The 23,520-nt window shown below is 40.6% G+C and overlaps 1 long non-coding RNA gene across 1 annotated transcript in view; it reads right to left on the bottom strand.

The window, feature by feature from the left end:
- LOC140460697 (uncharacterized) overlaps positions 1 to 22,654 on the bottom strand; it is a 71,350-nt gene extending 48,696 nt beyond the window's left edge. Inside the window, exon 1 of the long non-coding RNA XR_011954293.1 lies at positions 22,391 to 22,654. This is a non-coding gene — a long non-coding RNA (uncharacterized lncRNA). The remainder of the gene's footprint in view (positions 1 to 22,390) is intronic.
- Positions 22,655 to 23,520: the final 866 nt, after the last annotated feature.

The following is a 23,520-nucleotide window of genomic DNA, read 5'->3' as shown; positions in this document are numbered from 1 at the left end:
TTTGGCAAGAACCCTAATGGGGGAAATCGATCGAAATGTAAATGTCCCCTTAGTAAGGAAGAGTTAGAAGAGTACTATAAAATAAGACACTCTCAGGTTAATGAGAAAAATAATTTAAGAGGATTTGCTAAATATGAGAATAGAGTTGAGGAATCTGATGATGTGGTCCTGTTGGGTCCGGTAACGGTAGACAACGTCAATCAGGCTATTAAGGCGATGGACGTCGATACCGCTGCTGGGCCAGACAGGATGACATTAAAAGAAATAATTAAGATTTTTAATAAAGACAACACACTGCTACCTAGACTCTATACAATTTGGATTAAAACTGGCAAAATCCCAGATGAGATGAAATTGAGTCGGACCGTATTGATCCCCAAAGTAAATGAGGAGGAGGAATTAAAAGATATAAATAACTGGAGGCCTATAACGATTGGACCAATTATGCTAAGATTATTTACCAAAATAATGGCGGGTAGGGTAAATAAAGTGATAAGTCTTAATAAAAGGCAAAAAGGTTTTATGACCGGCGTTCAGGGATGAGGAAAATATTAAAATTTTAGAAAATATTATTAAGGGATCAAAAAAGAGAAAGAAAGATCTAGCAGTTGTCTTTGTAGACCTTGCCAAAGCATTCGATACGGTAGGACATAAATTAATTTTAACAGCTCTTAGGAGACTCCATCTCCCGGTTTTATTTATTAAATTAATAGCTAACTTATACGAGAATAATTTTACACAGATCGAGGGTTTTAATTGTAGAACAGAAAGAATTAAAATTTTAAGAGGTGTCAAGCAAGGGGATGCTTTGTCACCAATTCTTTTTAATATAGTAATGGATCCTCTTATCGTGACCATCGAAGAAAGGAAAAAAGGAATAATTTTAGGATCAGATGGGAAAAGCTGTCACTGTGCTAATTTAGCATTTGCAGATGACATAGCGTTAGTTAGCGATTCATACGAGGGAATGAAATACAATTTAAAACTAGTAGAAAGATTCTGTAATAATACGGGAATGGAGGTAAATGTTAAAAAGACTAAAGGGTTTTACTTTACTGTTAAAAATAAGAATTATCTATAATGATACGGCAAATTGGAAATTCAATGACGGGAATATTCAATTTACACAACCAGGTCAAACAGATAAATACTTAGGTCTTAAAATAATACCCGTGGATTGGCGTCAGCCAATCAGACTGGGAAGATCGGTTGGAAAATTGGATTAGTAATTTAAAATCATCCCCCCTAAAACCGGTACAAACATTTGAGCTTTTAAAAACCTATTTTATACCTAGATTGTATTATTATTTAATTTTATCAGAATCCTCTATAAATTATCTTAACAAATTAGATAATATAATTAAGAACACTGCAAAAGAAATATTACATCTTCCGCAGTCGATCACGGATGGCGTTTTATATGCTAGATATCGTGATGATGGCCTTGCCTTGAATAGATTGGCGACTTTCATCCCAATTTCAATTATGAGAAAATTCGGGACGCTCCACAGATCCTCAGATGAAATTTTGCATGCCTCGTTTCATTGAGGGTGAAAGTGTAGCTGAGAAGATGCTGAAATTGAGTAAATTAAAAAGGCTGGAATCGATTTGGAACCCGAACGTTAATCGACAATTGGGAGAAAACGATACGATCGGAGAGGATAGTGATGAGGAATTGGAAGAGATCAGTAACACTAATTATGGCAATTGGAGATCAACGAAAGTTGACAGATGGATAGCCCTCCCATGTCAAGGAGCTGGTGCTCATTACTACAAAAATGATAGTATTTCGAACAACTGGTTGAAGAAGGTTCAATATATGAAAACAAAGGTAATAAATTCGATCTTATTGAGGACTAATCTATTTCCGACAAGGGCATCCTTGTCGTATGGAAGGCCTTTTAAATGTTAAGCCCTGCAGAAGATGTAATGCAACTTCAGAGACGTTGGCACACATCTCGGGATGGTGCCCCTATGTTAAGAATATGCGGATAAAAAGACACAATAGGGTGGCAGAAGAATTAACTAAATTTGTTAGGAAGAATGGGTGGACAATTTTTATAGAGCCAAGGATCAAGGAGAAGGTAAGGAAATTATGGATCCCTGATCTAAGTGTTAAGAAAGATCAGCAAATAGTAGTTGTAGATGTGACAATAAGGACGGACCTTCAAATTAACTCCTTGGAAGCAGCATGGGAAGAGAAGACAAGTAAATACCAACATTTAAAGGATGAGATAATGGACCTCACAGGAAGAGGAAACATATCCTTCCATGGTTTTGTAATGGGTGCCCGAGGAAAATGGCTGGAAAAGAATAATGAGCTTATGAAAAGCCTCGGGATTTTGAAATTTAAATCTTTCTCCCAGAACATTACCACCCTTGTTTTATCTCTGACCCTGGAACTGCTGCGGATTTTTATGGACTCATAAGTTCTCCTTAAGACATAATTTAATAATTTTTTTAGAAATGATTTTAACCATAGAATTTTAAGTAGTGTTTGTTGTTTTAATTAATTTTAGGTATTTTAATTTTTAATCTTTTAAAATGTTTTTAGTAATAAAGTTTGGTAGATTTTAGCTCACATAAATAATTGGTGGTGGGTAATAGGTGAAATAAATAAAGTGCATGCTCAACACAACAGGTGATGAGTGGGTAAACACTGTTTTATGGTTGACTAACCCAGCTCATCCCTTCCCTTGCTGAGTTCTGATTCAACATTGTATTTTGTCGTTTCCCTTAACATCATCCGGCTGTGGTTTCGCTGGATAGGGGTATTCACGCGTCAACGAGCGACGTAAAAACTCGAAAAGGACACAATCAATCGCGCATGGGGTGTGCATCAAAAAAGGTTGAGTTGAACCGCAACGTGGTTCCCCCTGGTAACGGCCTGGAAGAGGAGGCTCAACGGAGAGGGCAATTTTAACTGTTTGGGGTTTTAGCCTTGTTTTAAACTGATGGTTTTACCTTGACCCTTGGGTTGGTTTTACCCTGTGCTGGACTTTCTGGCAGTTTTATTGTCTTTTACCGTTGATAAAGCGTTACTCAAACCAGGCCAGCTAATACAACTCAGAGAAAAGATACGAGACGGCTGGTGACCTTTCGGTCAAATTTAAAATCCAAATTTGGTAGAGGCGATTATGGCCAATATTGAAAATTCCGGTTGAGTGGGAAACCGGGAAAATAACCGCCCCACACGGTTGTTATTGGCGGCTCCATGCGCTAAATGTATGAGCCAAAAATGGACTAGACAGTCCGTCTCAACACAGACGGATGAGACTGTAATTATTACTCCGGCTCGGCTGTCCTTGGGCAGGCACAAGGCAGTCGATAATTACGCTCAGAGTAATTCGGATTTAATTCGAGTTAGAGGACTGAAAGAGATGGCCCCTCTTCAGTCCAGTCCTTTTAATAGCCGGACATATTTTAATTCGAATTTTAATGGGCCCTTTAATTTTAGTCGGGTTGGAGAGACAGAGCACAGAGAGGAGAGAGATGAAGGAGAAATTATTCACCCAATAACTAGGGAGGCTGATAAAATAGAAGTAGTTATAAATTATCCAACTGATAATTTTAGCTGTGAGTATTGTAAAAATGTGTATAACACTACGGGATTTCTTAGGAAGCATTTAAAAATATGTAAGGGGATTAAATCAGTTAGAATAAAATGTAGCAAATGTGAATGGGAAGGAAACTATCAAGCGGTAGCCTGCCACTATTCAAAATGTAGTGTAACTCGAAATAAAGATATTAGTGGAGAGATAGTGAATGACGGTTTAATTAGTTGTGAGTTATGCCCGTTAAAGTTTAAGACATCTAGGGGACTAGGCCAGCATGAGAGGCATGCTCATCCCAGTTTAAGGAATGAAAAAAGGAAAAAAAGTAAAACAGAAAGTAAAGAAAAGGTTATGAATGGGGAGAAAAGTAAAAAGGGGGTCTGGTCCCAGGAAGAAATTGTTAAATTGCAATTGCTGGAGTCTGAATTCAAGGGATGTAAAAACATAAATAAACTTATCGCGGAAAGGTTAAATACTAAAACAGCCAAACAGATCTCGGATAAAAGGAGGTTATTGATTAAAAAACAGGGTAACCGCGAGGAGGAAACGGGTATAGACCAGAAGGTAATACTAAATGATGTTAGTATGAATGAGGAAAATGATAACGAGGAGGCAGGAGGAGAGAGGGTAGTTGAGGAAGGAAGGCCCCTCGATGGGGAGAGGCAAGAGGATGAGATTAATGGAGATAGAATGGATTATAGGGATGAGTCTTTAGAAGATTTAATTAAAATTATGGAAGAGGGACTAGGAAAGACAAAAGGTATTACCAAGGAGTATGACGAGATTATGGATAAAGTAATTAGGAAGATAGGAAAAGGAAACGAAGATAAGAATTTTAAGAAAAAGAGTAAGAAGGTTGGAGTGAAATTAAAGAGTGGTAGGCAAGGAAAGAGAGAGAAAGAGAATAACGCGAAAAGAAGATATAGTAGAAAGAAAGGAAAATTTAAAGAAGTACAAACTATGTATAAAAAGAACAGGCAGTGACTAGCGAGGACCCTAATGGGGGAACCATCTAATAATGGATGTCCCCTTAATAAAGAAGACCTGGAAGAATATTATAAAATAAGACTATCAAAGGTAAATGATAAATGTAACTTGAGGGGATTCTTTAAAAGCTAAAGGGAGTGAGGATTCTGTAGAGGGGGTCCTGTTGGGTCCGGTGACAGTGGACGACGTCAATCAGGCCATAAAGGCGATGGACATCGACACCGCCGCCGGACCTGACAGGATAACCTTAAGAGATAATTAAGATTTTTAATAGAGACAACACTTTGCTACCCCGGCTATATACTTTGTGGATCAAAAATGGTAATATCCCAGATCAGTCGAAGTTGAGTAGAGTGGTGTTAATTCCTAAAGTAAATGATAAAGAGGAACTTAAAGACATTAACAATTGGAGACCCATAACAATAGGGCCAATTATATTAAGATTGTTTACAAAAATTATGGCGGCTAGATTAAATAGAACAATTAACCTTAATAAGAGACAAAAAGGTTTTATGACCGGCGTTGCCGGGTGAGAGGAAAATATTAAAATTTTAGAGAATATCATAAAAGGAGCTAAGAAGAAGAAGAAGAAGGACTTAGTGGTGGTCTTTGTAGACCTGGCTAAGGCCTTTGACACCGTTGGTCATAAACTAATTTTAACAGCCCTTAGGAGACTCCATTTACCGTTTTTATTTATTAAATTAATAACTAGCTTATATGAGAATAATGTAACGCAGATTGAAGGTTTTAAATGTAGGACGGAAAAAATTAGTACTTTAAGAGGTGTTAAGCAAGGTGATGCATTATCACCCATTTTGTTTAATATAGTGATGGATCCCCTCATTGCTACTATTGAAGATAGAAAAAAAGGAATATTCTTCGGTGTAGATGGTAGGAGTTGTCATTGTGCTACATTAGCTTTCGCAGACGACATTGCGTTAGTCAGCGATTCATATGAGGGGATGAAGTATAATTTAAAATTGGTAGAGAAATTCTCCGTGAATACGGGAATGGAGTTAATGTTAGGAAGACTAAAGGGTTTTATCTTACCGTCAAAAACAAAACAATTATTTTTAATGATAAAGACAATTGGAAATTTAACAAGGGATCTATTCAATTTATTGAACCGGGTCAGACAGATAAGTACTTAGGGGCAAAGATAGACCCGTGGATTGGTATAGCCCAAGCGGACTGGGAGGTTAAATTAGAAGGCTGGATAAATAACTTAAAAGATATCACCCCTAAAACCAACACAGAAATTAGAAATTTTAAAAACATATTTTATTCCCAGGTTATACTATTAAGTAATTTTATCAGAATCCTCTGTGAATTATTTAAACAAATTAGACAATATAATTAAAAACGCGATCAAGGAAATACTACATCTTCCACAATATGCCAAAAATCGTGATGGAGGCTTGGCAATAACCAGGTTGGCTACCTTTATTCCAATATCGATCATGAGGAAGTATGGAACTCTCCATAAATCCCCGGACGAAATTGTGCATGCCTTGTTTCAGTTCGAGGGCGAAAGTATTATGGAGAGAATGAAGAAATTAAGTAAATTAAAGTCTTTGGAATTGGTGTGGAATCCAAATGGCAATAGGCAGAAGTTAATACTATCAACGAAGAAAGTGATGAGGAAATTGATGAATTCAGCAACACTAATTATGCGAATTGGAGATCCACGCAAATTGATAAATGGTTGGCTCTCCCCTGCCAGGGAGCAGGTATTCACTACTTCAAAAACGATAGTATATCAAATAATTCGCTTAAAAAGATTCAATTTATGAAATCCTCAAAAGTAATTAACTCGATTTTATTAAGGACCAATCTGTTTCCGACAAGGACGTCCTTGTCGTATGGATGACCATTTAACATCAAAGCCTGCAGAAGATGTAATGTAACCTCGGAAACTCTGGCACACATCTCTGGATGGTGCCCCTATGTTAAGAAAATGCGTATTAATAGGCATAATAGAGTGGCAGAGGAGCTTACTAAATTCGTTAGGAAGAACGGGTGGACAATTTTCGTCGAACCTAGAATCAAGGATACGGAAGGGAAACTTTGGATCCCTGACTTAATATTTAAAAAGGATCATCGAATAATAGTAGCAGATGTAACGATTAGGTCAGACCTTCAAATCAACTCCTTAGAAGCAGCTTGGGAGGAGAAAGTAAACAAATATAAACATCTAAAGGAAGAAATTATGGACCTTACAGGAAGAGGAAACATATCCTTCCACGGTTTCGTGTTGGGCTCCCGAGGGAAATGGTTGGAGAAGAATGGAGAGCTTATGAAGGACCTCGGGATTTTGAAGTTTAAATCTTTCGCCCAGAATATCACGAACCTGGTTTTATCATTAACCCTTGAGCTGCTAAGAATTTTTATGGACTCTTAATTTCCTCCAGATGACATAATTTAATAACTTTTTAGATATCTTTTTATTGATTTTTAGATAGTTTTAACTATTTTAATTAATTTTAGAATTTTAGTAAATAAAGTTTGTATTTTAATCTCACGTTTAAATGGTGGTGGGTAATATCGGTGATAAAATTAAACTTCCTCGCTCAACACAGCAGGTGATGAGTGGCAAACTCTATTGAAAGGTTGAATAACCCAGCTCATCCCTGCCCTTGATGAATTCTGTCTTTTCATCTTTTTTTTTAAAATTGTACCGTTCCCTTAAGATCATCCGGCTGTGGTTTCACTGGATAGGGGTTTTTACGTGTCGACGAGCGACAGAGAAACTCGAAACGGACACAATCCATCATGCATGGGGAGTGCAACCAAATTTTCTCGATCAACTTTGTGATCGAGAAAATACGTAAAAACAGATCACAAAGGTGACTACGCAGGCACCAGTCGGAGACTAACAACCTTAAAATACTGTAGTCACACCCCCCCTACAGTGACTACAGTGTTTTAAGGTTGTTGGTCTCCAACCGGTGCCTGTGTAGTCACCTTTGTACTCGTTTCTACGTATTTTTATCGATCACAAAGTAAGGTTGAACCTCCACGTGGTTCCCCCTGGTAACAGCCTGTATGAGGAAGGTCTTGATGGGAAGGCGATTTTAGATTGTTTTGTGGAGTTTTAGTCTGGTCTTATCAGTGTTTTTACCATTGATTTTATCTTTGGTCTGAACTCGATTTTACCAGTGCTATATGCCACGGGCGGTGTTTTATTGTTTTACCCGTCGTTTGAGCATTACTCGGGCCAGGCCGGCTAATACGACCTCTAGAAAAGATAAGAGACGGCTGGTGACCATTCGGTCTGTGTGAAACCAAATGTGGCAGAGGCAATTATGGCCGATTTCAAAGTATCCGGTTGGATGGGAGACCGGGAAAATAACCGCCCCGCACGGTTGCTTTTGGCGGCTCCACGTGCTAAATGTATGAGCCAAGAACGGACTGGGCAATCCGTCTCGATTCAAACTCAGACGGAAGAGACTTTAAGAATTATTCCGGTAAGGCTGTCCTCGGGCAGGCATGAGGGAGCTGTTAACATTGTCCAGAATAATCAAGACATAATTCGAAGGGAAAGGCTGGTACAGAAGGCCCCTCTACAGCCATGTCCATTTAACAGCCGGACGATTTTGAGTTCGAATATTAAAGGGCCATTTGTTTTTAGTCGAAGCGGAGTTTTAGAGAGCAATGAGGAGAGAGAAGAAGAGAGGATTATTCACCCGTTAACTAAAGAAACTGAAACTAGAATTAATAATTAATTATCCTATAGAAGATTTTAAATGTAGTTTTTGTAATAAAATTTATAACACAACAGGGAGGTTTAGGAAACATTTAAAAATATGTAAAGGAATCAAATCGGTAAGGATTAGGTGTAATAAATGTAAATGGGAAGGAAGTTATCAGGCAGTAGCGTGCCACTACCCTAAATGTACTAAGAGCGATAATATTAGTCTTGGTACTAGTAATAGCACTAGTATTAGTACTAGTAATGGAGAAGATGAAGTAGAAAAATCATACCAGTGTGAATTATGCCCGTTAAAATTTAAATCAGCCAGAGGGTTGGGGCAGCATGAAAGACATACACACCCCGTCTTGAGGAATGAAAAAAGGAAAAAGAGTAAAACAGAGGCTAGGAATAGGATAGATAATAGGGAAGGTAACAAGAGGGGAGTATGGTCCAAAGAAAAGGTAGAGAGGTGCAACAACTAGAAATAGAGTTTGCTGGCTGTAGAAATATTAATAAAATTATTGCAGAGAAAATCGGTTCTAAAACCGTGAAACAAATCTCTGATAAAAGACGACGATTAAATAAGAAGAATAAAACTAGTGAGAAGGATTTAGAGTTAGTCCTTAATGTTAGTGATGACAATGAAATGGAGGATAATGACCTGATATTAACTAGGATTGTGGAGGAGGAAAATGGGAGTGAACAAAAGGGCCAGGAGAACACTAACGTTATGGAAGGTCCAGGTCATAGTGATGGGACGATAACAGATTTGATGAAAATAATTGAAGAAGACTTGGATAAGAGTAAAACGGGTGAGTAAGGAACATGAGAAAATTATGGGTATGATATTGGATAAATTAGGAAAGAAAAAAAGAGGAAGGTACAAGTAACAAGACAACTCATAGTAAACGAGTAAGTTTTAAGCAAAGGGATAGTGGACGAAGGAAAACTAAGAATGAGAATAATGCGAAGAAAAGGTACAGTAGAAAGAAAAAGGAGAATTTAAAGAAACACAAGTCCTTTATAAAACTAAAAGACAATATTTAGCAAGAACCTTAATGGAGGCCCCAGTTAAGAGCGAATGTCCCCTGAGTAAGGAAGAATTGGAAGAGTATTTTAGAAAGAGATTAACAAATTTAAACGAGAAGAATAATTTAAGAGGTTTTGTTAAATATAAAAGTCAAGGAGAAGGGATCCTTAGTTGGTGCTCTGACCGGTCCTGTAACGGTGGAAGACGTTGATCGTGCCGTAAAGGCGATGGATGTGAAAACCGTTGCAGGACCGGATAGGGTAACGCTGAGGGATATAATTAAAATATTTAATAAGGACAATTTACTACTGCCGAGACTATACACCATTTGGATTAAAACCGGTAAAATTCCAGATCAATTAAAAATTAGTAGAAAGGTTCTGATCCCTAAAGTGAGCAACGAAGAATTAATTAAAAGATATAAATAATTGGAGGCCGATTACGATAGGTCCAATTTTGCTCAGGATTTTTACTAAAATCGTAGTGAATAGGTTAAGTAAAGTCGTAATTATCGTATGGCTGGCCATTTAATGTAAAAAATTGCAGAAGATGTAATGATGCCGCGGAAACAGTTGCGCATATTTCTGGATGGTGTCCATATGTGAAGGACATGAGACTCAAGAGACACAATAGGATAGCAGAGGAGTTGGTTAAATTTGTTAAGAAAAACGGGTGGACTATATATGTGGAGCCACGAATTAAAGATGCGTCTGGGAAACTCTGGATACCAGACCTAATCTTGAAGAAGGAACAGCAGATTGTGGTGGTAGATGTAACTGTAAGATCAGATCTTCAAATAAATTCTCTCGAATCGGCTTGGGAGGAAAAGATAAAAGAAATATAAACATTTGGATAAAGAGATAATGGACCTCACTGGTAGAGGAAAAATATCTTTTTAATGGGTTTGTGATGGGAGCCCGAGGGAAGTGGTACGAGAAGAATTCGGAATTGATGACAGCGCTCGGGATTGCAAGATTTAAATCATTTGCACGAAACATCACAAGCCTAACTTTATCTTTGACCCTCGAGCTTTTACGGATTTTTATGGACTCGTAACAGCTCCGATCAACGTATTTCTTCTTTTAAATTGTATTGATTTAAATTTTCTTTTAGTTGTTTTAATACTTTTAGTAGTATTTTAAATAGTTCGATTTTAATTTAGATTTAAATTTTAAAATTTTAGTCATAAAATTGTATTGTTTTAGATCACTTAGGTTAATTGGTGGTGGGTAATGTTAGGTGTTAATAATTAAAGTGCACACTACACACAACAGGGGATGAGTGGTAATTCTGTCTATTGGTTGATAATTTCAGCTCATTCCTCGCCTCGCTGAAATTTTGCTTCATAATGTCATTTTAATTATTTTATTTTACTTTACCGTCCCCTTTTAGATCTTCTGGCTGTGGTTTCGCTGGATAGAGGTATTTTACTCATCGACGAGCGACTTTAAAATCTCGAAATGTACACAATCCATCGCGCATGGTGAGTGCAACACATAGCTGTACTTTGTCGATCACAAAGTAAGGTCGAACCTCCTCGTGGTTCCCCCTGGTGACGGCCTGGAAGAGGAAGCTTAAACGGGTTGACAGTTTTATCTGTTGGAGGGTTTTAGTCTGGTTTTTACTGATGGTTTTACCTTGACCTTATGGTTGGTTTTACCTTGGTTTTAAACTGTACTTTGCTTTTCTGACAGTTTTATTGTTTTATCCCGTTGTTAAAGCATTAATCTGATCAGGCCGGCTAATACGACCTAACAGAAAAGATACGAGACGGCTGGTGACCTTTCGGTCAAATTAAATCCAATTTTGGTGGAGGCGATTATGGCTAACACTGAAAATTCCGCTTGGGTGGGAAACCGGGAGAATAACCGCCTCGCACGGTTGTTATTGGCGGCACCTTGTGCCAAGTGTACTAGCCAAAAATGGACTAGATAGTCTGTCTCAACTCAGACAGATGAGACCATAATTATTACTCCGGCTAGGCTGTCCTTGGGCAGGCACAAGGAAGCCGTGAAAAATGTCCAGAGTAATTTGGAGAGAATTCGAATTGAAGGACTGATAGAGAAGGCCCCTCTACAGCCCAGTTTATTTAACAGCCGGACCTATTTTAATTTGAATTTTAAAGGGCCCACTGATTTTAGTTGTAATGGAGAATCGGAGCATAGTGAGGAGAGGAATGAAGGTACAGTTATTCACCCAGTAATTAGGGAAACTGAAAATTTAGAATTAATAATTAGTTATCCCATTGATAATTTTAGTTGTAACTATTGTAAAAATATTTATAATACGACCGGGTTATTTAGGAAATATTTAAAAGTGTGTCGGGGGATTAAATCGATTAGAGTGAAATGTAGTAAGTGTGGATGGGAAGGGAGCTCCCAAGCGGTAGCCTGCCACTATTCTAAGTGTAGTCTAACTAATAATAAGGAGGTTGATGAAGAGGTAGAGAGAGTGATAAAGTAAATTGTTGTGAACCACGCCCATTAAAATTTAAGACGGTCAGGGGGTTGAGCCAGCATGAGGCATGCACATCCCAATTTGAGGAATGAAAAAAGGAAAAAAAAGGAAAATAGAGACCGAGAAAAAGGTGGTAAATAGTGAGAAGAGTAAGAAAGGGGTATGGTCTGAGGAAGAAATTGCAAAATTACAATTATTAGATTTGGAATTAAGGGGATGTAAAAATATTAATAAGCTCATCGCGGAAAAAATAGAAACTAAAACAGCGAAACAGATTTCAGATAAGAGGTTATTGAATAAAAAGAATAGAAACCGCGATGAGGATATGGACATGGATCAGGAATTAATACTTAATAATACGAGTGTGAATGAGGAAATAGATAATGAGGAGGTAGATGTGGAAAGGATATGTGATGGGGGAAGGCCTCTTGATAGTGATCATCAAGAGGGTCAGGGTAGGATAGATAATTTGGACCACAGTGAGAAATCACTGGAGGATTTAATTAAAATAATGGAAGATGAAATAGGTAGGAATAAAGGTAGTTTTAAGGAATATGAAGAGATTATCGATAGAATAATGGTGAAAATAGGAAAGGATAAAGAAGGTGTAACATCTAAAGAAAAGGATCAAAGAAGTAGGAGTAAAATTAAAGGATAGTGGGCGAAGAAAGAGAGGAAAAGAGAATAATGCTAAAAGAAGGTACAGTAGGAAAAAAGGAAAGTTTAAGGAAATGCAAGTCCTGTATAACAAGAATAGGCAACTTTTGGTGAGAACCCTAATGGGGGCTCCATCTAAATGCAAATATCCCCTTAGTAAAGAAGATTTAGAAGAATATTATAAAGTAAGACTTTCTAAGGAAAAGGAGAAAAATAATTTAAGAGGATTTGCTAATTATGAAAAGAGAGTTGAGGAATCTGATGATGTTGTCCTGCTGGGTCCGGTGACGATAGAAGACGTCAATCAGGCTATTAAGGCGATAGACATCGATACCGTTGCTGGGCCAGACAGGATGACATTAAAAGAAATAATTAAGATCTTTAATAAAGATAACACACTGCTACCTCGGATCTATAAGATTTGGATTAAAGCTGGTAAAATCCCAGATGAGATGAAATTGAGTAGGACCGTATTGATCCCCAAAGTAAATAATGAGGAAGAGTTAAAAAGATATAAATAACTGGAAGCCAATAACAATTGGGCCAATTATGCGGAGGTTATTTACTAAAATAATGTCGGGTAGGGTAAACAAAGTTATAAATCTTAATAAAAGACAAAAGGGTTTTATGACTGGCGTACAGGGATGAAGAAAATACTAAAATTTTAGAAAATATTATCAAGGGATCTAAAAGAAAAGGAAAGATTTAGCAGTGGTCTTTGTAGACCTCGCCAAGACATTCGATACGGTAGGTCATTAGTTAATTTTAACAGCTCTTAGGAGACTCCAACTCCCGGTATTATTTATTAAATTAATAGCAAATTTATATGAGAATAATTTTACACAGATCAAGGGTTTTAATTGTAGAACGGAAAGAATTAAAATTTTAAGAGGTGTCAAGCAAGGGGATGCTTTGTCACCAATTCTTTTTAATATAGTGATGGATCCTCTTATCGCAACCATCGAAGAAAGGAAAAAAGGAATAGTTCTAGGATCAGATGGGAAAAGCTATCACTGCACTACTTTAGTATTTGCAGATGACATAGCGTTAGTTAGCGAATCATATGAGGGAATGAGATACAATTTAAAACTAGTCGAAAAATTCTATACTAATACGGGAATGGAGGTAAATGTCAAAAAGACTAAAGGGTTTTATTTTACGGTTAAAAATACAACAATTATTTATAATGACACAGCTAATTGGAAATTCAATGACGGAAATATTCAATTTATAGAACCAGGTCAAACAGATATGTATTTAGGTGCTAAAATAGACCCGTGGATTGGCATTAGCCAATCAGACTGGGAAGGTCAGTCAGAAAATTAGATTAGTAACTTAAAAATATCGCCCCTAAAACCTTTACAAAAATTAGAGCTTTTAAAAACCTATTTTATACCTAGATTGTATTATTATTTATTATCAGAATCCTCAATTAACTATCTTAACAAATTAGATAACATAATTAAAAATGCTGCAAAAGAAATATTACACCTTCCGCAGTCGGTCATGGATGGCGTTTTATATACTAGATACCGTGACGGAGGCCTTGCTTTAAAGAGATTGGCGACCTTCATCCCAATTTCGATCATGAGAAAATTCGGGATGCTCCACAGATCCTCAGATGAAATTTTGCATGCCTCATTTCATTTTGAGGGTGAAAGTGTAGCGGAGAAGATGCGTAAATTGAGCAAATTGAAGAAGTTGGAATTGATTTGGAACCCAAATATTAATCGACAAGTGGGAGAAAATGGTACTATCGGGGAAGACAGAGAGGAGGAGTTGGAAGAGTTTAGCAACACCAATTATTGGAACTGGAGATCAACGGAAATTTATAGATGGATAGCCCTCCCATGTCAAGGAGCTGATGCTCATTACTATAAAAACGATAGTATTTCGAATAATTGGTTGAAGGTCCAATTTATGAAGACATCTAAAGTAATTAGTTCAATTTTATTGAGGACTAATCTATTTCCGACAAGGGCATCCTTGTCGTATGGAAGGCCTTTTAATGTTAAATCCTGCAGAAGATGTAATGCAAGTTCAGAGACGTTGGCACACATCTTGGGATGGTGTCCCTATGTTAAGAATACGTGAATAAAAAGACACAATAGGGTGGCAGAAGAGTTAACTAAATTTGTTAGGAAGAATGGGTGGACAATCTTTATAGAGCCAAGGATCAAGGAGAAGGTAGGGAAATTATGGATCCCTGATCTAATTTTTAAGAAAGATCAGCAAATAGCTGTAGTAGATGTAACAGTAAGGACGGACCTTCAAATTAACTCCTTGGAAGGAGCATGGGAAGAGAAGACAAGTAAATATAAACATCTAAAGGATGAGATAATGGACCTCACGGGAAGAAGAAACGCATTCCTTCCATGGTTTTGTGATAGGTGCCAGAGGGAAATGGCTGGAAAAAAAAATGAGCTCATAAAAAGCCTCGGGATCCCGAAATTTAAATCTTTCGCTCACAACATCACAACCCTTGTCTTGTCTCTGACCCTTGAACTGCTGCGAATTTTTATGGACTCAAGTTCTCCTTACGGCATAATTTAATAACTTTTTAGGAATTTTTAACTGTAGAATTTTAAATAGTTTTTCTTGTTTTAATTAATTTTAGATATTTTAACTTTTAAAATCTTTTTAAGATGTTTTTAGTAATAAAGTTTGGTAGATTTTAGTTCACATAAATAATTGGTGGTGGGTAATAGGTGAAATAAATAAAGTGCATGCTCAACACAACAGGTGATGAGTGGGTAAACACTGTTTAATGGTTGATTAACCCAGCTCATCCCTCCTCTTACTGAGTTCTAATTCAACATTGTAGTTTGTTCTTTCCCTTAAGATCATCTGGCTGTGGTTTCGCTAGATAGGGGTATTCACGCGTCGACGACTGACGTTAAAACTCGAAAAGGACACAATCCATCACACATGGAGAGTGCATCAAGTACTGCTGAGAATGATTTGGGGAAGCAAAAAGTGTGTAAATCCAGGATGAACCTGCAATGTAGTTGGGGTAAGAGTCATGGCTTAAAGTATTCCTACATAAAGACTCTTTCTAACAGAATAAATGAATCAGGAAAAGGGTTCGGTAAACTCGCGTGATATTTGAGCAAAACTCAAGGGTAAGGATTGCCGTCTCCAGAGTGTTTAAGAGACAGCGAGTTTAAGGGTGATTTTAGACTTGGAGCCACCATTAGTTGAGTTGGACTCGCCAAAGACGTACCGGGTACGTGGTTTCTTGGTTTACAGAAACTAAGGCATTGAGGCAGATGCGCTAAATGCGAGAGGGGACCTCCGGAGGTAAAAGCAAGTCAAAGGGAAAAGACAACGGTACCGCGAGAGAGAGAGAGAGTGAGCGAGCAAGCTGAACACTTCTCCAGTAATGCTGAAAATGGCCTCCTGCAAGATCAAACAAAAGGAGAGTCCACACTGGACTTGGAATGGCCAACCAAAAATACAACACATGCTAAATAATTACAGCCCAGAGTCTGTAAAGCAGTTAGTATTGTGAATTAAGGAATGTGGCTTTCCGGGGGGAGGAAGTTTTCGTAAAAGGCAGTTGGAAATATTGAGGTCGAGGTTGGAGAAGAGAGAGGAGGAGAAAAGGAAAAATGGAACCAGTGAATTGGAGTGCTTAGAACATGTGGAAGGCTGAGGCTGATATCAGGGAAAGGAAATCTCAAGTCAAAGATAGATCAAATACACGTGCAAACACCAGCACATGCAGACGCACGTGGAAAACAACCTAATGAAGCTGTGCAGTGCCTTAAATCTGTTTCAGATCCTGACCTTGATGACTGCCCTCCAAGACCTACAGCCCCCCCTATGAAATCCGCCTGGCGAAAGTCCCAAGTCAGCGGCTGTCGCCTCAGGGTCTGCTGGATCAATGATAGCACGTCATACCCACAACCAATTGAAGCATAAAGCCCAAAAGAAGGACAGCCACTCCAAGATGGAAAGGCATCCAGGGTCTGTCCACGATCATCCCCTGACAGATGACGAGTCAGAGGGTACTGGTGTATGATCGTCTAACCAAGTAGTTCTGCAATCCCCAATGGTTGAAGTCACAGGTCCAGAAGAGTATCCAGTGTTGGTCCACCAGCCATGATCCATGAAGGATCTGGAAAGTGCCTATGGGCAGTTGCCTGACACACACAAGGTTGGAGGTAATAAGTTCGCTGAAGAAGTGACAAAGTTCTGTACTGAGTTCCGTCCCACATCGCATGAGATGAGACATCTCCTGGGATGAAAACAGGGTGCCGACGTCACCAAAATCAAGTATAAATGGCCAGCTGTAAATGTCCCTGCCAGAGTAGCCGACCCGCAAGCGGACGAGAACAGAGACTTTGATGCTTTTGTGGCAGCCGCCCGTAGGGAGGCATTCCCAGTGCAAATGGACATGATCAAAAGTGCAATGTGTAAACAACAAGGTGAGATGCTGTATGAGGCACATCTGAGAAACAGCTTCTTCAATGAAATGACGGACAATATAGCGATAAAGGTAAAAGACACATGTATTACCTGGGACATGGGAAAGCTGAATTTGATAGAACAACACGCCATACATGCTGAAAAATTGCTTACGCAAGGGAAGGATAAGTGGAAACTAAAACAGCAAGCACATAAAGCTCAGCTTGCTATGATGCAAATGGTCGCCCAGCCGTTGGAGGGAGGTCGCAGAAGAGGAAGAGGTGCGGGCAGAGGTAGATCTGGCAGGTGCTTAGTTTGCGGAGCAATGGACCACTGAACGAGACAGTGCCCACACAGACACCCTCAATCGGCCCTGGAGGCTGAGCGACAGGGTGACTGACAGGGGAAAGCTGAGGTGGAGGTGGGCAGCCCACGAGGTACAGGTAAGCCTCTTTCCTTTATGCTTGGCAATAAAAACTCACTTATACTAATCTCTCCTACGAACCTTACAGGCACTGAGCCATGTCCCACCTCTATATCAAGCACTGAGATTGTGAAGTGTGGACAGTCTGTTCAATATCACAGCGATGCGTAATAGTCGATGCCTACCTCTACGTTATATGGGGAAGGTACATCAGGTACCTTTTAAGTAGATACGGCGGCAACATACGCAGTCCCTAAGTTAAGCCAGTTTAGACAATCGAGGCAAATAAAGAGGAGTGAAAGATTCCTGAACACAATGAGTACATCAGGAGTCGTGGTGCGGGAGAGATTTTCTGCACCCCTATTGTGTGAAACTAGTAACGGGAAACATTCCAATTCTCCTTCCTGTTATCGGAATTTTGTCCTTTAAATCTGATGGGTTGGGATCTCATAGGGAGACTGGGGTTGGATTTGCTCAGTACCCATACAGGCTTGCAGGTAATTCAAAAGGGAAGATTTATCTGAGCAGGCTGTAAAATATGACCCACGACCCCTGATGTATGTCTATGAGTGGTGATTAAGCCAGACAGTGATAAGTTCAGTGAGCAATTCACTCGCCCTGGATGCAAGCAACTGTGTTAATCCTATTAACAGCAATTTTCTTGCTGGAGAAATGCTGCACTGCACAGCACACATACACCGGTGACGGCCCTGACAAACCATCTGAGAAAGATTGGTTCAGGGGATTGGTTAAACCAGATCAGTTGGTATTGCGCGAATTTCATTGGAATGATTACAGATGTGCAGTCAGTGTGAACTTATCTCAGGTATCTGTAACAGCAAGCAGACCCTAAGTTTTTGATGTGGAAGGCTCTTTTCCTCATGTGTCACTGGTGGCAGAATTTGGGACCATGGGTGCTAAAGGCACAAAGAACGAAAGGTTGGGTCTTCAGAGACTATGTGGGTATCTGGTTCAATGCAGATATGCAGACACATAGGAAGAAACTAAGTTGGCTAACTCGGGCAGATGGGGCAGTCCAAGTAACCCCCGCTAGCCCGGAAGAGCCTCGGAGGGTAGCCTGGCGTTTCCCTAAGATAGAAGGCTCAGACCCAAGATTAGAAACGGTCCCTACTGAGTTGTGGGCAAAAGGCAAGCATGATGTGGGGCTCATACGAGGCTGTGAACCCACACAAATAACCCTGAAGTCTGAGTATCGTCCTTACAGAGCACAACACCCGTTAAAACCCAAAGCTATAGGAGGAATTACTTCAGTCTTTGAATCCCTCCTCAAGGCTGGGGTGATAATCCCCTGTGAGAACTCACTGGTGAGAACCCCCATTTTTCAGGTCAAAAAGATAAACTTTCCCAGTGAACCGAAGGAATGGAGGTTTGTTCAAGACCTGCAGGCAGTCAATAATGCCGTTGTCCCACACACCCCAAATGTTGCCAACCCCTATACTATATAAGCTCAAATTCCACCGGACAGTAAATTGTTCTCTATTGTGGGTTTAGCAAATGCCTTTAGTGTACCGGTACACCCAGATAGTCAATTCTGATTCGCTTTTTCATTCAAAGGGAAATCATATACAGTAACCTTGACAAAGTCGCGTGAAGGTAAGTCCCCCACCATATATAACAAGGCTGTACACAGGAGTCTGGAGACTCTTGTTCTAACCCCAGGGTTAGTGCTCCTGCCGTATGTAGATGATTGCTCAATAGCGGCAACAACAAAAGGAACAATGTGAGAAGGATAACCTTGTGTTGCTCCGCCATCTAGCGGGGGAAGGGGACAAAGCCACTCTCACAAAGCTACAATTTGTGCAACAACAGATAAAGTTCTTAGGTCACTTAATATCTGGACAAGGGAAGGCCATTGGTCAAGACAGAGTTTAAGCAATCCAGCAAATTCCAAAGCCTCACACAAAGAAACAATTGCTATCATTTTTGGGCATGTGCTCCTACTGTAGAATGTTTATCCATATTACGCAAACCTTGCAGCACCCCTCAGTGACACAGCCCATGGCAAAGGAATGCAGAACCAGAGTCCGTTGCAGTGGACCCCAGAGGCTGAAAATGCCTTTATTGAATTGAAAAAGGAGCTCCAAACTACACCTACACTGGGGATTCTGAATCCAAACAAGCCTTTTGTACAAATGGTAGATGAAAAGCGTGGCTGCATGACATCTGTGCTGTTACAGGATCATGGGGGATGATTGAGGCCGGTAGCATATTTTTCGGCTAAACTAGACCCCGTAGCGGCAGAATTGCCTAAACGTCTGCGAGCCGTGGCTGCAGCTGAAAAAGGCTGTTGTTGCATCCAGGGATATAGTCGGCTATGGAGAATTAACCCTTCTGGTCCGACGTGCAGTATCCTTACTGCTTTCCGAGCAAAAGACAGCACACGTGGCGGCAGCACGTTGGCTCGGATACAATAGTGTTATTGGAGATGCCTAACATTACAATTAAGCAATGTAATGTCCTTAGCCATGCTAGCATTCTCCCCACAGAAGGAGACGGAGACCCACATGATTGTGTCGCTGTAACTAATGAGATTTGCAGCTCTAGACCAGATTTGCAGGATTCACCCCTTCAGAATCCAGATATGCAGGTTTTTTGTGGACAGGTCAGCATTCAGGAGCAAGGAGACAGGCCAGAATTGTGTTGGGTATGCTTTAGTGACTACCCATGATCACTCCCTTCTCATCTGTCAGCGCAAGCAGCAGAGCTGATGGCCTTGACTGAGGCCTGTAAATTGGCTGAGGGAAGGACAGTGAATATTTACACCGATAGCAGATATGCATTCGGGGTTGTACATGATTTTGGAACCCTGTGGAAACAAAGGGGTTTCTTAACCTCCACCGGAAAGCCCATCACACACAGTGGCCTGGAAGCGGTCCTATTGCCTAAATCAATCGCTGTGTTTAAATGTGAAGTCTATACAAAAAGTAACGATTTTATTTCTCAAGGCAATGTGAGGGCAGACTCAGCAGCAAGAACGGCAGCCTAGCAGCCACCAAGTGAGCAGATGGACATGTGTATGACAAAAATTTGTACCCCATCATCAAACGTATGAGAGTTACAGTCACAGGCCACGCCGGAAGAAAACCGTGAGTGGATGAAAGCAGGATGCAGTGTGAGGGAAGGAGTATGGTGTGGCCCCAATGGTAAACCCTGTCCACCACAATCATTATTTCCATTCTATGTCAAAGGACCATGTGTCAAACAGGGGGGGGGGGGGGGGGGATTATTTGGGAATAAACATGAGACAACACTTTGCCTACCACCCAGCAAGCAGTGGGGCAGTGGAAAGAGAAAATGCTACCCTAAAAAATAAATTGACAAAATGCTATGAGGAACTCGGGGTGACATGGACAAAGACACTTCCAATTGTGCTAGTGTATATGAGATCTAGGAGGAGAGGAAGAGCTAATCTTAGCCCATTTGAGATTTCGTTTGGTAGACCGCCCAACACAGGAATTGGCCCAAGACCTAAGGTAAGAAAGATGACAGGCCACTGTGAGGATGAGATGTTATGTTACTGTATAAAACTCTCTGCACTTTTGTCTCAAATACAGAATCAAGTGAAAGCAGCACTACCCGAACCAGCAGAAGGGAAGCTGTACGATCTAGAACCTGGAGGCTGGATAGCGATGAAAGAATTCAGGAGGAAAAGCTGAAAGGCAAAGAGGAGGCTTGGGCCGTTTCAAGTGCTCCTTACAACACAGACAGCTGTTAAGATCACTGAAAGAACCACATGGATACACGCCAGCCATTGCAAATGTGTAGCTGGACCTGAGGAGACATCGGACAGCACCGGAACCAAACTAGCATCTACAGGAAAACAACACACATGGACCAAGTACTTAACTACAGATGCAATTATCACAACATCCGCAAATGAAGCTGCATTAGGACATTATTTCAATAAGCCACCACACACCGCAGCACGGAGAAACTACGAACAGTAGAAGAGAAATACCTACACAGCACATTTGAGAAGAACGGGTACTCAATCAACCAATCCACTTATTTCTCAACAATAAACCCAAACAACCAGACATGATGTGCCCAGAAAATCCTAGCCATGTTTGTGGGCAGCACGGTAGCACAGTGGTTAGCACTGCTGCCTCACAGCACCAGAGACCCGGGTTCAATTACTGCCTCAGGCTACTGACTGTATGGAATCAGGTTTCCTCCCACAGTCCAAAAATGTGCAGGTTAGTTGAATAGCCATGCTAAATTGTCTGTAGTGTTAGGGGCAGGGGTAAATTTAGGGGAATGGGTGGGTTGTGCTTCGGTGGGTTGGTGTGGACTTGTTGGGCCTGTTTCCACTCTGTAAGTAATCTATCAACAAAGGCATATCTGAAATGACTTCCAGACTACTCCGATCTCTTGGCAACATAGTAGCCCAGAAACCTACCAACACACTTAGCAGCAGTGAATGAACTTAAAAAAACCCACACAAACAACCACCAATTTATGAAATACCATGCAAAGAATGCAACAAAGATTACGTCAGACAAACAGGCAGAAAACTAGCCACCAGGATACTTGAACATTAACGAGCTACAAAAAGACATGACCCACTATCACTCGTTTCTCTACTGACAGATGAAGGAGGACATCCATCCATCCTCGGGCAAACCAAACCAACACACACAAGCATTGCGCAAAGCATGGCATTCCAACCAGAACTCCATCAATAAACATATCGATTACTGACCCCATCTACCATCCTCTGGGGAAAAGAATCGGAAACGATATCACCCTAAGAAACCAAAACACAGAAATAGAAAGCAGGACATAACACCAACGCTTCAGCAGAGGCTTACTGATGATGTTATCAAGTATGGTGTCGAAACATCTGAAAATGAACCTTCTAGATCAGCGAGCAAACTTACATCTAGAATGACACAAAGGCTGCCACGAGGTTGGAATTCTCTCCCAGAAATGACAGTTGATGGTGCCCTCACCAAGATGGCCGCCCGCGCTCCCCGCCCCAAGACAACATGCGCCCTACCCTCACAAAGATGGCGGCCGGTTGCCGGGCAACCCAAGCGGTCCCTTCCCAATGAAGTAAACACTGGGCCGGTGGGTTCGTTTTCCGAGGCCTCAGGCCGCCCCCTAGGAGTTTATAAACTCCCCAGTCTCCCTCCTCCCGCGGTTCCCAATCCTACCCTGTCTCACTGTCTCCTCTCCCCGGGGGCAGGAGCCAGCTCTTGGCGCTCGGGCCTGGCGACCTCCCCGGGATGTTTCTGAAACCTGGTCCTGTTCTGAAGGAGGATCACCGGGACCCGAAACCCGTCCTCACATTTCTCCCGACACGAGCTGCCGGACCTGCTCAGCTTTTCCAGCGGCTCCTGTTCTTGTTCCTTCAGCCGCCGGCGCCATTCCTCTCCCACACTCAGTAACACTGTCTTTGTCCGGCCGCGGGACCTACACTGCACATGCGCCAAAGGGCGGGGTCCCTGCTTTGATGTCATCATTGGCTGTGGAGTCCTCTGACCAATCGGAGACAATAGGGGCGGGGCGATCATCTCATCAGCTTTTAAACTTTTCAGCCTGTTCAGAATGTTATTCTAACCTCTGGAAGGCTGAAACGTTGGGAAACTTTCAAATCTAAACAAAAGGATATTAAGAAAGGAATAAAAATAGCTTAGGTATATTTCACGTTTACAGAGGGTAGAAAGTGTAAAATGATTGAGTACAGCATTGAAGTAGTCGAGCCTGGAGGTGAGGAAGGGACCAAAGAGGGTTTCAGCAACAGCTACTTTGAGAATGGGACAGGCTCGAATCAGATGCCAGAGGTGGATACAGGTTGTCTTCGTGCTAGCACAGATCAGAAGCTCCTCTCAGCATCAAATGCAGCTAGTTGCGAACAGCCTGACTGAATCTCAGTGAGTGACAAGGGAGAGAGATGGAGGCTGTAGCTCAGGAATGAAGATTGGTGCAGAGACTGGAAACAGTGGCTTAATTCTTCCCAACGTTTATTTGGAATGGATCCATCAATATGAAGAGTCTCCAGAACCAGAATGGACTATTAAAGTATTGAAGGTTCAAATTGGTTTGGCCGAGTGGCCTTACTTCCACTCCTATGTCTTATGGTTTCAGCTGGAGAGAAGGAACATGGTGGAGTTTAGCGAATCCACCTTCACCTTGTTAGAAATGGGGAAAAGTGTTATTTTTGCAGATATAGAAAAAGCATACAGAAAGGGGGTACAGCAAGAGAACTATTAACTCTGCAGGTATTTAGGGAAGAGTATCTCTACTTTTCAGTGCATAATTGTGGATAATTAAGTACTAACTT

This window comes from Chiloscyllium punctatum, chromosome 36 (genome assembly GCF_047496795.1).
Source record: "Chiloscyllium punctatum isolate Juve2018m chromosome 36, sChiPun1.3, whole genome shotgun sequence".
NCBI classification, from domain to species: domain Eukaryota; kingdom Metazoa; phylum Chordata; class Chondrichthyes; order Orectolobiformes; family Hemiscylliidae; genus Chiloscyllium; species Chiloscyllium punctatum.
The sequence above is the reverse complement of the archived record's forward strand: the minus strand, read 5'-3'. Positions and strand labels throughout refer to the sequence as shown.